Source organism: Leptodactylus fuscus, chromosome 1, assembly GCF_031893055.1.
Source record: "Leptodactylus fuscus isolate aLepFus1 chromosome 1, aLepFus1.hap2, whole genome shotgun sequence".
NCBI classification, from domain to species: domain Eukaryota; kingdom Metazoa; phylum Chordata; class Amphibia; order Anura; family Leptodactylidae; genus Leptodactylus; species Leptodactylus fuscus.
Window position 1 is genome coordinate 239,666,591 of NC_134265.1, and position 12,991 is coordinate 239,679,581.

The 12,991-nt window shown below is 35.9% G+C and overlaps 3 non-coding genes across 3 annotated transcripts; all 3 read right to left on the minus strand.

Annotated features, from left to right (window-relative positions):
- Nucleotides 1–1,001: 1,001 nt before the first annotated feature.
- Nucleotides 1,002–1,074, minus strand: TRNAK-UUU (transfer RNA lysine (anticodon UUU)). Its single transcript has one exon. It is a non-coding gene; the product is annotated as a tRNA-Lys (tRNA).
- Nucleotides 1,075–8,439: 7,365 nt separating this feature from the next.
- On the minus strand, nucleotides 8,440–8,512 carry TRNAK-UUU (transfer RNA lysine (anticodon UUU)). The gene has a single exon. It is a non-coding gene; the product is annotated as a tRNA-Lys (tRNA).
- A 3,261-nt stretch (nucleotides 8,513–11,773) lies between these two features.
- On the minus strand, nucleotides 11,774–11,846 carry TRNAK-UUU (transfer RNA lysine (anticodon UUU)). The gene has a single exon. It is a non-coding gene; the product is annotated as a tRNA-Lys (tRNA).
- Nucleotides 11,847–12,991: the final 1,145 nt, after the last annotated feature.

Below are 12,991 nucleotides of genomic sequence, written 5' to 3' on the forward strand. Positions count from 1 at the left end.
CATGTGAATAGATCTGCTTTAAGAGAGAGTGTTCAATTATGGTTTTATGGGTGATTCTAGAATATGCAAAGTGTCTAATCCTATTTCCAGCATAGATCATCTAGGGTGCTAATAGTTACAGAATAATGTTAAAATTCGATTGTGCATTTGCAGTTTTGGCATTAAGCAAAAATCTAAAAAATCCAAACAAAAGTGTCAAACTCTTACGATCAACATGATACGTATGGGAATGATGCACACTTTTCAATGCAACTCTCCGCCTGAACAGGAACCTGAACCCTGGACCCCCAGATTAAAAGTCTGATGCTCTACCGACTGAGCCATCCAGGCTCTCCAAAACATAATGCTGTACCCCAAATCGGAATTAATGTACATGTGAATAGATCTGCTTTAAGAGAGAGTGTTCAATTATGGTTTTATGGGTGATTCTAGAATATGCAAAGTGTCTAATCCTATTTCCAGCATAGATCATCTAGGGTGCTAAAAGTTACAGAATAATGGTAAAATTCGATTGTACATTTGCAGTTTTGGCATTAAGCAAAAATCTAAAAAATCCAAACAAAAGTGTCAAACACTTACGATCAACATGATACGTATGAGAATGATGCAAACTTTTCAAAGCAACTCTCTGCCTGAACAGGAACCTGAACCCTAGACCCTCAGATTAAAAGTCTGATGCTCTACCGACTGAGGTATCCAGGCTCTACAAAATATAATACTGTACCTCAAATCGGAATTAATGTACATGTGAATAGATCTGCTTTAAGAGAGAGTGTTCAATTATGGTTTTATGGGTGATTCTAGAATATGCAAAGTATCTAATCCTATTTCCAGCATAGATCATCTAGGGTGCTAATAGTTACAGAATAATAGTAAAATTCGATTGTACATTTGCAGTTTTGGCATTAGGCAAAAATCTAGAAAATCCAAACAAAAGTTTCAAACTCTTATGATCAACATCATACGTATGTGAATGATGCATACTTTTCAAAACAACTCTTCGCCTGAACAGGGACTTGAACCCTGGACCCTCAGATTAAAAGTCTGATGCTCTACCGACTGAGCTATCCAGGCTCTACAAAATATAATACTGTACCTCAAATCGGAATTAATGTACATAAGAATACATCTCCTTTAAGTGAGAGTGTTCAATTAGGGATTTATGGGTGATTCTAGAATAAACAAAGCGTCTAATCCTATTTCCAGCAAAGATCATCTAGGGTGCTAATAGTCACAGAATAATGGTAAAAGTCGATTGTACATTTGCAGTTTTGGCATTAAGCAAAAATCTAGAAAATCCAAACAAAAGTGTCAAACTCTTACGATCAAGATGATACGTATGTGAATGATGCATACTTTTCAAAGCAATTATCCGCCTGAACAGGGACTTGAACCCTGGACCCTCAGATTAAAAGTCTGATGATCTACCGACTGAGATATCCAGGCCCTCCGAAATATAATGCTGTACCCCAAATTGGAATTAATGTACATAAGAATACATCTCCTTTAAGTGAGAGTGTTCAATTAGGGATTTATGGGTGATTCTAGAATATGCAAAGTGTCTATCCTATTTCCAGCATAGATCATCTGGGATGCTAATATTTACAGATTAATGGTAAAAGTCGATTGTACATTTGCAGTTTTGGCATTAAGCAAAAATCTAGAAAATCCAAACAAAAGTGTAAAACTCTTAAGATCAACATGATACGTATGTGAATGATACATACTTTTCAAAAAAAAATTTCCGCCTGAACAGGGACTTGAACCCTGGACCCTCAGATTAAAAGACTGATGCTCTACCCACTGAGCTGTCCAGGCTCTAAAAAATATAATACTGTACCTCAAATTGGAATTAATGTACATGTGAATAGATCTGCTTTAAGAGAGAGTGTTCAATTATGTTTTTATGGGTGATTCTAGAATATGCAAAGTATCTAATCCTATTTCCAGCATAGATCATCTAGGGTGCTAATAGTTACAGAATAATGGTAAAATTCGATTGTACATTTGCAGTTTTGGCATTAGGCAAAAATCTAGAAAATCTAAACAAAAGGTTCAAACTCTTATGATCAACATCATACGTATGTGAATGATGCATACTTTTCAAAGCAACTCTCCGTCTGAACAGGAACCTGAACCCTGGACCCTCAGATTAAAAGTCTGATGCTCTACCGACTGAGCTATCCAGGCTCTCCAAAACATAATGCTGTACCCCAAATCGGAATTAATGTACATAAGAATACATCTCCTTTAAGTGAGAGTGTTCAATTAGGGATTCATGGGTGATTCTAGAATATGCAAAGTGTCTAATCCTATTTCCAGCATAGATCATCTAGGGTGCTAATAGTTACAGAATAATGGTAAAAGTCGATTGTACATTTGCAGTTTTGGCATTAAGCAAAAATCTAGAAAATCCAAACAAAGGTGTCAACCTCTTACAATCATGATGATACGTATGTGAATGATGCATACTTTTCAAAGAAATTCTTTGCCTGAACAGGGACTTGAACCCTGGATCCTCAGATTAAAAGTCTGATGCTCTACCGACTGAGCTATCCAGGCTCTCTGAAATATAATGCTGTACCCCAAATTGGAATTAATGTACATAAGAATAGATCTCCTTTAAGTGAGAGTGTTCAATTAGGGATTTATGGGTGATTCTAGAATATGAAAGTGTCTATCCTATTTCCAGCATAGATCATCTGGGGTGCTAATATTTACAGAATAATGGTAAAATTCGATTGTACATTTGCAGTTTTGGCATTAAGCAAAAATCTAGAAAATCCAAACAAAATTTTCAAACCGTTTTGATCAACATCATACGTATGTGAATGATGCATACTTTTCAAAGCAACTCTCCGCCTGAACAGGGACTTGAACCCTGGACCCTCAGATTAAAAGATCGATGCTCTACGGACTGAGCTATCCAGGCTTTACAAAATATAATACTGTACCTCAAATCGGAATTAATGTACATGTGAATAGATCTGCTTTAAGAGAGAGTGTTCAATTATGGTTTTATGGGTGATTCTAGAATATGCAAAGTGTCTAATCCTATTTCCAGAATAGATCATCTAGGGTGCTAATAGTTACAGAATAATGGTAAAATTCGATTGTACATTTGCAGTTTTGGCATTAAGCAAAAATCTAGAAAATCCAAACAAAATTTTCAAACCGTTTTGATCAACATCATACGTATGTGAATGATGCATACTTTTCAAAGCAACTCTCCGCCTGAACAGGGACTTGAACCCTGGACCCTCAGATTAAAAGATCGATGCTCTACGAACTGAGCTATCCAGGCTTTACAAAATATAATACTGTACCTCAAATCGGAATTAATGTACATGTGAATAGATCTGCTTTAAGAGAGAGTGTTCAATTATGGTTTCATGGGTGATTCTAGAATATGAAAAGTGTTTAATCCTATTTCCAGCACAGATCATCTAGGGTGCTAATAGTTACAGAATAATGTTAAAATTCGATTGTACATTTGCAGTTTTGGCATTAAGTAAAAATCTAAAAAATCCAAACAAAAGTGTCAAACTCTTACGATCAACATGATACGTATGTGAATGATACATACTTTTCAAAAAAATTCTCTGCCTGAACAGGGACTTGAACCCTGGACCCTCAGATTAAAAGTATGATGTTCTACCGACTGAGCTCTCCAGGCTCTAAAAGATATAATACTGTACCTCAAATCGGAATTAATGTACATGTGAATAGATCTGCTTTACGAGAGAGTGTTCAATTATGGTTTTATGGGTGATTCTAGAATATGCAAAGTGTCTAATTCTATTTCCAGCATAGATCATCTAGGGTGCTAATAGTTACAGAATAATGGTAAAATTCAATTGTACATTTGCAGTTTTGGCATTAAGCAAAAATCTAGAAAATAAAAACAAAAGTTTCAAACTTTTATGATGAACATCATACGTATATGAATGATGCATACTTTTCAAAGCAACTTCTCCGCCTGAACAGGGACTTGACCCCTGGACCCTCAGATTAAAAGTCTGATGCTCTACTGACTGAGCTATCCAGGCTCTCCAAAACATAATGCTGTACCCCAAATCGGAATTAATGTACATAAGAATACATCTCCTTTAAGTGAGAGTGTTCAATTAGGGATTCATGGTTGATTCTAGAATATGCAAAGTGTCTAATCCTATTTCCAGCATAGATCATCTAGGGTGCTAATAGTTACAGAATAATGGTAAAAGTCGATTGTACATTTGCAGTTTTGGCATTAAGCAAAAATCTAGAAAATCCAAACAAAAGTGTCAAACTCTTACGATCATGATGATACGTATGTGAATGATGCATACTTTTCCAAGAAATTCTTCGCCTGAACAGGGGCTTGAACCCTGGACCCTCAGATTAAAAGTCTGATGATCTACCGACTGAGATATCCAGGCCCTCCGAAATATAATGCTGTACCCCAAATTGGAATTAATGTACATAAGAATACATCTCCTTTAAGTGAGAGTGTTCAATTAGGGATTTATGGGTGATTCTAGAATATGCAAAGTGTCTATCCTATTTCCAGCATAGATCATCTGGGATGCTAATATTTACAGATTAATGGTAAAAGTCGATTGTACATTTGCAGTTTTGGCATTAAGCAAAAATCTAGAAAATCCAAACAAAAGTGTAAAACTCTTAAGATCAACATGATACGTATGTGAATGATACATACTTTTCAAAAAAAAATTTCCGCCTGAACAGGGACTTGAACCCTGGACCCTCAGATTAAAAGACTGATGCTCTACCCACTGAGCTGTCCAGGCTCTAAAAAATATAATACTGTACCTCAAATTGGAATTAATGTACATGTGAATAGATCTGCTTTAAGAGAGAGTGTTCAATTATGTTTTTATGGGTGATTCTAGAATATGCAAAGTATCTAATCCTATTTCCAGCATAGATCATCTAGGGTGCTAATAGTTACAGAATAATGGTAAAATTCGATTGTACATTTGCAGTTTTGGCATTAGGCAAAAATCTAGAAAATCTAAACAAAAGGTTCAAACTCTTATGATCAACATCATACGTATGTGAATGATGCATACTTTTCAAAGCAACTCTCCGTCTGAACAGGAACCTGAACCCTGGACCCTCAGATTAAAAGTCTGATGCTCTACCGACTGAGCTATCCAGGCTCTCCAAAACATAATGCTGTACCCCAAATCGGAATTAATGTACATAAGAATACATCTCCTTTAAGTGAGAGTGTTCAATTAGGGATTCATGGGTGATTCTAGAATATGCAAAGTGTCTAATCCTATTTCCAGCATAGATCATCTAGGGTGCTAATAGTTACAGAATAATGGTAAAAGTCGATTGTACATTTGCAGTTTTGGCATTAAGCAAAAATCTAGAAAATCCAAACAAAGGTGTCAACCTCTTACAATCATGATGATACGTATGTGAATGATGCATACTTTTCAAAGAAATTCTTTGCCTGAACAGGGACTTGAACCCTGGATCCTCAGATTAAAAGTCTGATGCTCTACCGACTGAGCTATCCAGGCTCTCTGAAATATAATGCTGTACCCCAAATTGGAATTAATGTACATAAGAATAGATCTCCTTTAAGTGAGAGTGTTCAATTAGGGATTTATGGGTGATTCTAGAATATGAAAGTGTCTATCCTATTTCCAGCATAGATCATCTGGGGTGCTAATATTTACAGAATAATGGTAAAATTCGATTGTACATTTGCAGTTTTGGCATTAAGCAAAAATCTAGAAAATCCAAACAAAAGTGTCAAACTCTTAAGATCAACATGATACGTATGTGAATGATAAATACTTTTCAAAAAAATTCTCCGCCTGAACAGGGACTTGAACTCTGGACCCTCAGATTAAAAGTCTGATGCTCTACCGACTGAGCTATCCAGGCTCTACAAAATTTAATACTGTACCTCAAATCGGAATTAATGTACATGTGAATAGATCTGCTTTAAGAGAGAGTGTTCAATTATGGTTTTATGGGTGATTCTAGAATATGCAAAGTGTCTAATCCTATTTCCAGAATAGATCATCTAGGGTGCTAATAGTTACAGAATAATGGTAAAATTCGATTGTACATTTGCAGTTATGGCATTAAGCAAAAATCTAAAAAATCCAAACAAAAGTGTCAAACTCTTACGATCAACATGATACGTATGAGAATGATGCAAACTTTTCAAAGCAACTCTCTGCCTGAACAGGAACCTGAACCCTAGACCCTCAGATTAAAAGTCTGGTGCTCTACCGACTGAGCTATCCAGGTTCTACAAAATTTAATACTGTACCTCAAATCGGAATTAATGTACATGTGAATAGATCTGCTTTAAGAGAGAGTGTTCAATTATGGTTTCATGGGTGATTCTAGAATATTCAAAGCGTCTAATCCTATTTCCAGCACAGATCATCTAGGGTGCTAAAAGTTACAGAATAATGGTAAAATTCGATTGTACATTTGCAGTTTTGGCATTAAGCAAAAATCTAGAAAATCCAAACAAAAATTTCAAACCCTTTTGATCAACATCATACGTATGTGAATGATGCATGCTTTTCAAAGCAACTCTCCGCCTGAAAAGGGACTTGAACCCTGGATCCTCAGATTAAAAGTTTGATGCTTTACCGACTGAGCTATCCAGGCTCTACAAAATATAATACTGTACCTCAAATCGGAATTAATGTACATGTGAATAGATCTGCTTTAAGAGAGAGTGTTCAATTATGGTTTCATGGGTGATTCTAGAATATGCAAAGTGTCTAATCCTATTTCCAGCACAGATCATCTAGGGTGCTAATAGTTACAGAATAATGTTAAAATTCGATAGTACATTTGCAGTTTTGGCATTAAGCAAAAATCTAAAAAATCCAAACAAAAGTGTCAAACTCGTACGATCAACATGATACGTATGTGAATGATACATACTTTTCAAAAAAAAATCTCTGCCTGAACAGGGACTTGAACCCTGGACCCTCAGATTAAAAGTCTGATGCTCTACCGACTGAGCTGTCCAGGCTCTAAAAAATATAATACTGTACCTCAAATCGGAATTAATGTACATGTGAATAGATCTGCTTTACGAGAGAGTGTTCAATTATGGTTTTATGGGTGATTCTAGAATATGCAAAGTGTCTAATCCTATTTCCAGCACAGATCATCTAGGGTGCTAATAGTTACAGAATAATGGTAAAATTCGATTGTACATTTGCAGTTTTGGCATTAAGCAAAAATCTAAAAAATCCAAACAAAAGTGTCAAACTCTTACGATCAACATGATACGTATGAGAATGATGCAAACTTTTCAAAGCAACTCTCTGCCTGAACAGGAACCTGAACCCTAGACCCTCAGATTAAAAGTCTGATGCTCTACTGACTGAGCTATCCAGGCTCTACAAAATATAATACTGTACCTCAAATCGGAATTAATGTACATGTGAATAGATCTGCTTTAAGAGAGAGTGTTCAATTATGGTTTTATGGGTGATTCTAGAATATGCAAAGTGTCTAATCCTATTTCCAGCATAGATCATCTAGGGTGCTAATAGTTACAGAATAATGGTAAAATTCGATTGTACATTTGCAGTTTTGGCATTAAGCAAAAATCTAAAAAATCCAAACAAAAGTGTCAAACTCTTACGATCAACATGATACGTATGAGAATGATGCAAACTTTTCAAAGCAACTCTCTGCCTGAACAGGAACCTGAACCCTAGACCCTCAGATTAAAAGTCTGATGCTCTACCGAATGAGCTATCCAGGTTCTACAAAATGTAATACTGTACCTTAAATCGGAATTAATGTACATGTGAATAGATCTGCTTAAAGATAGAGTGTTCATTTATGGTTTCATGGGTGATTCTAGAATATGCAAAGTGTCTAATCCTATTTCCAGCACAGATCATCTAGGGTGCTAAAAGTTACAGAATAATGGTAAAATTCGATTGTACATTTGCAGTTTTGGCATTAAGCAAAAATCTAGAAAATCCAAACAAAACTTTCAAACCCTTTTGATCAACATCATACGTATGTGAATGATGCATACTTTTCAAAGCAACTCTCCGCCTGAACAGGGACTTGAACCCTGGACCCTCAGATTTAAAGTTTGATGCTCTACCGACTGAGCTATCCAGGATCTACAAAATATAATACTGTACCTCAAATCGGAATTGATGTACATGTGAATAGATCTGCTTTAAGAGAGAGTGTTCAATTATGGTTTCATGGGTGATTCTAGAATATGCAAAGTGTCTAATCCTATTTCCAGCACAGATCATCTAGGGTGCTAATAGTTACAGAATAATGTTAAAATTCGATTGTACATTTGCAGTTTTGGCATTAAGCAAAAATCTAAAAAATCCAAACAAAAGTGTCAAACTCTTACGATCAACATGATACGTATGTGAATGATACATACTTTTCAAAAAAAATCTCTGCCTGAACAGGGACTTGAACCCTGGACCCTCAGATTAAAAGTCTGATGCTCTACCGACTGAGCTATCCAGGCTCTAAAAAATATAATACTGTACCTCAAATCGGAATTAATGTACATGTGAATAGATCTGCTTTACGAGAGAGTGTTCAATTATGGTTTTATGGGTGATTCTAGAATATGCAAAGTGTCTAATCCTATTTCCAGCATAGATCATCTAGGGTGCTAATAGTTACAGAATAATGGTAAAATTCGATTGTACATTTGCAGTTTTGGCATTAAGCAAAAATCTAGAAAATCCAAACTTTTATGATGAACATCATACGTATATGAATGATGCATACTTTTCAAAGCAACTTCTCCGCCTGAACAGGGACTTGAATCCTGGACCCTCAGATTAAAAGTCTGATGCGCTACCGATTGAGCTATCCAGGCTCTCTGAAACACAATGCTGTACCCCAAATTGGAATTAATGTACATGTGAATAGATCTGCTTTAAGAGAGAGTTTTCAATTATGGTTTTATGGGTGATTCTAGAATATGCAAAGTGTCTAATCCTATTTCCAGCATAGATAATCTATGGTGCTAATAGTTACAGAATAATGGTAAAAGTCGATTGTACATTTGCAGTTTTGGCATTAAGCAAAAATCTAGAAAATCCAAGCAAAAGTGTCAAACTCTTACGATCAAGATGATACGAATGTGAATGATGCATACTTTTCAAAGCAATTCTCCGCCTGAACAGGGACTTGAACCGTGGACCCTCAGATTAAAAGTCTGATGCTCTACCGACTGAGTTATCCAGGCCCTCCGAAATATAATACTGTACCCCAAATCGGAATTAATGTACATAAGAATTTATCTCCTTTAAGTGAGAGTGTTCAATTAGGGATTTATGGGTGATTCTAGAATATGAAAGTGTCTATCCTATTTCAAGCATAGATCATCTGGGGTGCTACTATTTACAGAATAATGGTAAAAGTCGATTGTACATTTGCAGTTTTGGCATTAAGCAAAAATCTAGAAAATGCAAACCAAAGAGTCAAACTCTTTAGATCAACATGATACGTATGTGAATGATACATACTTTTCAAAAAAATTCTCCGCCTGAACAGGGACTTAAACCCTGGACCCTCAGATTAAAAGTCTGATGCTCTACCGACTGAGCTATCCAGGCCCTAAAAAATATAATACTGTACCTGAAATCGGAATTAATGTACATGTGAATAGTTCTGCTTTACGAGACAGTGTTTAATTATGGTTTTATGGGTGATTCTAGAATATGCAAAGTGTCTAATCCTTTTTCCAGCATAGATCATCTAGGGTGCTAATAGTTACAGGATAATGGTAAAAGTCGATTGTACATTTGCAGTTTTGGCATTAAGCAAAAATCTAGAAAATCCAAACAAAAGTTTCAAACTCTTACGATCATGATGATACGTATGTGAATGATGCATACTTTTCCAAGAAATTCTTCGCCTGAACAGGGACTTGAACCCTGGACCCTCAGATTAAAAGTCTGATGCTCTACCGACTGAGCTATCCAGGGTCTACAAAATAGATTTCTGTACCTCAAATCGGAATTAATGTACATGTGAATAGATCTGCTTTAAGAGAGAGTGTTCAATTATGGTTTTATGGGTGATTCTAGAATATGCAAAGTGTCTAATCCTATTTCCAGCATAGATCATCTAGGGTGCTAATAGTTACAGAATAATGGTAAAATTCGATTGTACATTTGCAGTTTTGGCATTAAGCAAAAATCTAGAAAATCCAAACAAAAGTGTCAAACTCTTAAGATCAACATGATACGTATGTGAATGATACATACTTTTCAAAAAAATTCTCCGCCTGAACAAGGACTTGAACCCTGGACCCTCAGATTAAAAGTCTGATGCTCTACCGACTGAGCTATCCAGGCTCTAAAAAATATAATACTGTACCTCAAATCGGAATTAATGTACATGTGAATAGATCTGCTTTAAGAGAGAGTGTTCAATTATGGTTTTATGGGTGATTCTAGAATATGCAAAGTGTCTAATCCTATTTCCAGCATAGATCATCTAGGGTGCTAATAGTTACAGAATAATGGTAAAATTCGATTGTACATTTGCAGATTTGGCATTAAGCAAAAATCTAGAAAATCCAAACAAAAGTGTCAAACTCTTATGATCAACATCATACGTATGTGAATGATGCATTTTTTTCAAAGCATCTCTCTACCTGAACAGGGACTTGAACCCTGGACCCTCAGATTAAAAGTCTGATGCTCTACCGACTGAGCTATCCAGGCTCTACGAAATATAATACTGTACCTCAATTCGGAATTAATGTACATGTGAATAGATCTGCTTTAAGAGAGAGTGTTCAATTATGGTTTTATGGGTGATTCTAGAATATGCAAAGTGTCTAATCCTATTTCCAGCATAGATCATCTAGGGTGCTAATAGTTACAGAATAATGTTAAAATTCGATTGTGCATTTGCAGTTTTGGCATTAAGCAAAAATCTAAAAAATCCAAACAAAAGTGTCAAACTCTTACGATCAACATGATACGTATGGGAATGATGCACACTTTTCGATGCAACTCTCCGCCTGAACAGGAACCTGAACACTGGACCCCCAGATTAAAAGTCTGATGCTCTACCGACTGAGCTATCCAGGCTCTCCAAAAAATAATGCTGTACCCCAAATCGGAATTAATGTACATGTGAATAGATCTGCTTTAAGAGAGAGTGTTCAATTATGGTTTTATGGGTGATTCTAGAATATGCAAAGTGTCTAATCCTATTTCCAGCATAGATCATCTAGGGTGCTAAAAGTTACAGAATAATGGTAAAATTCGATTGTACATTTGCAGTTTTGGCATTAAGCAAAAATCTAAAAAATCCAAACAAAAGTGTCAAACACTTACGATCAACATGATACGTATGAGAATGATGCAAACTTTTCAAAGCAACTCTCTGCCTGAACAGGAACCTGAACCCTAGACCCTCAGATTAAAAGTCTGATGCTCTACCGACTGAGGTATCCAGGCTCTACAAAATATAATACTGTACCTCAAATCGGAATTAATGTACATGTGAATAGATCTGCTTTAAGAGAGAGTGTTCAATTATGGTTTTATGGGTGATTCTAGAATATGCAAAGTATCTAATCCTATTTCCAGCATAGATCATCTAGGGTGCTAATAGTTACAGAATAATGGTAAAATTCGATTGTACATTTGCAGTTTTGGCATTAGGCAAAAATCTAGAAAATCCAAACAAAAGTTTCAAACTCTTATGATCAACATCATACGTATGTGAATGATGCATACTTTTCAAAACAACTCTTCGCCTGAACAGGGACTTGAACCCTGGACCCTCAGATTAAAAGTCTGATGCTCTACCGACTGAGCTATCCAGGCTCTACAAAATATAATACTGTACCTCAAATCGGAATTAATGTACATGTGAATAGATCTGCTTTAAGAGAGAGTGTTCAATTATGGTTTTATGGGTGATTCTAGAATATGCAAAGTATCTAATCCTATTTCCAGCATAGATCATCTAGGGTGCTAATAGTTACAGAATAATGGTAAAATTCGATTGTACATTTGCAGTTTTGGCATTAGGCAAAAATCTAGAAAATCCAAACAAAAGTTTCAAACTCTTATGATCAACATCATACGTATGTGAATGATGCATACTTTTCAAAGCAACTCTCCGTCTGAACAGGAACCTGAACCCTGGACCCTCAGATTAAAAGTCTGATGCTCTACCGACTGAGCTATCCAGGCTCTCCAAAACATAATGCTGTACCCCAAATCGGAATTAATGTACATAAGAATACATCTCCTTTAAGTGAGAGTGTTCAATTAGGGATTTATGGGTGATTCTAGAATAAACAAAGCGTCTAATCCTATTTCCAGCAAAGATCATCTAGGGTGCTAATAGTCACAGAATAATGGTAAAAGTCGATTGTACATTTGCAGTTTTGGCATTAAGCAAAAATCTAGAAAATCCAAACAAAAGTGTCAAACTCTTACGATCAAGATGATACGTATGTGAATGATGCATACTTTTCAAAGCAATTATCCGCCTGAACAGGGACTTGAACCCTGGACCCTCAGATTAAAACTCTGATGATCTACCGACTGAGATATCCAGGCCCTCCGAAATATAATGCTGTACCCCAAATTGGAATTAATGTACATAAGAATACATCTCCTTTAAGTGAGAGTGTTCAATTAGGGATTTATGGGTGATTCTAGAATATGCAAAGTGTCTATCCTATTTCCAGCATAGATCATCTGGGATGCTAATATTTACAGAATAATGGTAAAAGTCGATTGTACATTTGCAGTTTTGGCATTAAGCAAAAATCTAGAAAATCCAAACAAAAGTGTAAAACTCTTAAGATCAACATGATACGTATGTGAATGATACATACTTTTCAAAAAAAAATTTCCGCCTGAACAGGGACTTGAACCCTGGACCCTCAGATTAAAAGACTGATGCTCTACCCACTGAGCTGTCCAGGCTCTAAAAAATATAATACTGTACCTCAAAT